The sequence below is a fragment of the Sinocyclocheilus anshuiensis genome, unplaced genomic scaffold (assembly GCF_001515605.1).
Source record: "Sinocyclocheilus anshuiensis isolate Anshui unplaced genomic scaffold, SAMN03320099.WGS_v1.1 scaffold2171, whole genome shotgun sequence".
Taxonomy (NCBI): domain Eukaryota; kingdom Metazoa; phylum Chordata; class Actinopteri; order Cypriniformes; family Cyprinidae; genus Sinocyclocheilus; species Sinocyclocheilus anshuiensis.
In genome coordinates this window covers 788,561-791,808 of record NW_015537929.1, presented here as the reverse complement: position 1 = coordinate 791,808, position 3,248 = coordinate 788,561, and the positions used below count along the sequence as shown (strand labels likewise).

Below are 3,248 nucleotides of genomic sequence, written 5' to 3'. Positions count from 1 at the left end.
TCTCTCTCTCTCTCTCTCTCTCTCTCTCTCTCTCTCTCTCTCTCTCAAGTTGAGAAAACTCTAAAGGATCAGAAGGATCCAGGTGAAGCTATGTTTGACGTCATCCCCTGTCCCCTTCAACACTTCCTGGCACATGCACATAACACATTTACAGGGAAAATGTATTTGGTCTGAAAGTCCTGTAAACATCATAACACAAGGATCCCCCTTGTGCAATTCTTTTTTTTGTGAAGATAGTATTCTTCTATAAATGTGCACAAAATTTGGGTAAAAACTTATTTTGTGTTATATTATGACTTTAGATAGAAAAGGAACCTCTTAGCACTGAACGGTCTGTCTGATGGTGTTACATTATGCAGACTTACAAGAAGTAATGCTATCTTTCACAAATATTTCAGTGGCAGTCTTTTCAATGTGTTAAAATGTGAGGGTAGAAGGATTGCAAATGTTTCTCACTAAAGTACTGGGAATAAGTTTGTAACTGAAGAATATCTAAATCTTGACATCAACAGATTTTCTAAATAAGTAGTAGGGTACAACGGGGTTAAAGGCCCACCTTAAGAAATAATGTGCCATTCACTGCGCCTAAAATGTATAATTGCAGAAAGAAATATACGTTGTATTGAACATTAATGGAGCAACAGATTTTGTGTGAAAATAAATCATTCAAGTTGTTTATTTTGTTCAAAATGAATGTATGTATGAGGTGGCAAGAGGGGCCTTTTACCCCACACGGGGTAAAAGGCACACGGTATTGATACAAATACTTCAGCTAAAATAATGTTTTTTATATATTTTAAAATACAGAAACAAAATCGTTTTAATAAGTAAAGATTCTGAAAGTATTGAAGGAGATCTAATAATAATTGAATATATATTTACAGTACTAACAACAAATTATATTTTATTATATGATTAATATCATGTTTTTAAATATGATGGTTTCATTTTAAACAGGGTGACTATCTCTAATATGGACACCCAACTTAATATATGATATTTACCATCTGAATCTAACCACCATATCATGTCAACAAATGGAAAACAAATGGAAAAGTCAGCCATCTATTAATTATCATGTTAATTACTGTGCGCCTTTAGCCCCTACAGCAGGGGCGCTTTTTACCCCAAATACCATACTTTTACATATTCTTTCGTTATTTAAAAACTGTTGCATTAATTATCTTAAACAAAACTGAAAATCATAACGAAGACCTTTGTCTCAAAATATATGCATTAATTTGAGCGATTCTCATTTGCTACTTAAATCTACAACATTTTAAAAAACATAAAATATTAGATCAAGTAAGCACAGTATCAACTTTGCGCTGCTGCGTGCGATCGCGTCAAGCATCAGACAAAAATACGCGTGCATCTTGAAAAGCGGATGTTTTGGAAAGTGCTACGCCACGTTTTTCATCTAGTGGTTTAAATGAAAATAATATCAAAGGCGCCTTTAGCCACGTTGTACCCTACTCAACTGGTTTTGCAGCAAATTTGCAACCTGTTTTTGTGTTACAACCCACCAGCTGAGAACCACTTCTCTAAATCTTCATCAGTTTAAGATATTTTGCTTCTTTAATTCCCAGTCCAGAACATTTTAGACACATTGAAAATAGATAAAGTATGAAATTTGGATAATGATAATCATAGATTATCATTAAATCCATTGTCATTGCTTTATCATGTTGTGTTGATGACATCATGGCCTTAGGAAGAATGAGTTTCTATCAGATATTAATGGGTAAATTTCAGTACAGGGCCCCACAACCCCATTAATAACCCATGAATTTAACAGACCAATAAACCAATGGCATGGTTCATTCTAGACACTAAGATTAGAGTCAGACAAAATGATGAACCGTAATTAAGTAATATCCTTCATGACTGAAGTAGCATTTCATTCAATAAATTAAAGATTTTCTTTTCTCGTTTAGTGGAGACCTCAGCGTTGCTGAGTTGGTCGGTATTTTATTTAATTTCTTTAGCTGTTTTTTTTTCTGTCTTACTCATTTCATCTTGTTCAGATAAAAGTTGATTATATGTTAAACCAGAAACACTATTGTGTGTCCTGATGTACTCATTTCATCAGTGTTGCATATGTTTGACAATCTGGTCTGCTTTTTCTCTCATGTGTTGGCCTAAAATTCTAGACAGCAGTGAGAAGTCCTACCCATTATTAGGAATTTACCTAGATACATAAAAATACAGTGTCAGTATAAATGTATTTACAGTGGGATCCAAAAGTCTGTGTCCACATTAAACATCTAAAATTCAAACCTGGATTTAAAATGTTAGGGTTTAGGAAAAGGGATGATGTAAATACAGCATAGTAAAGATTCTGTATTTCTCCTGCAAGAAGTTTTTGTGTACATTGACACACAAGATACTCTGAAACATTCTCAAATCATGCTGGAGAACATGATTATGAGGTTTTACACAAAGTAGTGGAGTTCATGCATGCTGTGAAAAGAGCGAGAAACCAAAATACTACGAAATTGTATTTTTCGATTTTTACTTAAACTATTATGCTGATGATATACACTGAACAAAATTATAAACGCAACACTTTTGTTTTTGCCCCCATTTTTCATGAGCTGAGCTCAAAGATCTAAGACTTTTTCTATGTACACAAAAGGCCTATTTCTCTCAAATATTGTTCACAAATCTGTCTAAATCTGTGTTAGTGAGCACTTCTCCTTTGCCGAGATAATCCATCCACCTCACAGGTGTGGCATATCAAGATGCTGATTAGACAGCATGATTATTGCACAGGTGTGCCTTAGGCTGGCCACAATAAAAGGCCACTCTAAAATGTGCAGTTTTATCACACAGCACAATGCCATAGATGTCGCAAGTTTTGAGGAAGCGTGCAATTGAATTGGCATGCTGACTGCAGGAATGTCCACCAGAGCTGTTGCCTGTGAATTGAATGTTAATTTCTCTACCATAAGCCGTCTCCAAAGGCATTTCAGAGAATTTGGCAGTACATCCAACCGGCCTCACAACCACAGACCACGTGTAACCACACCAGCCCAGGACCTCCACATCCAGCATCTTCACCTTCAAGATCATCTGAGACCAGCCAACCGGACAGCTGTTGCAACAATCGGTTTGCATAACCAAAGAATTTCTGCACAAACTGTCAGAAACCGTCTCAAGGAAGCTCATCTGCATGCTCGTCGTCCTCATCAGGGTCTCGACCTGACTGCAGTTCATCGTCGTAACCGACTTGAGTGGGCAAATGC

General features: G+C 36.1%; 1 protein-coding gene across 1 annotated transcript in view; it reads left to right on the top strand.

Annotated features, from left to right (window-relative positions):
• The window catches only part of LOC107658009 (calcium-dependent secretion activator 1-like), an 84,700-nt gene that overhangs the window by 65,534 nt on the left and 15,918 nt on the right, over positions 1-3,248 (top strand). The gene's annotated exons all lie outside the window — the stretch shown is intronic.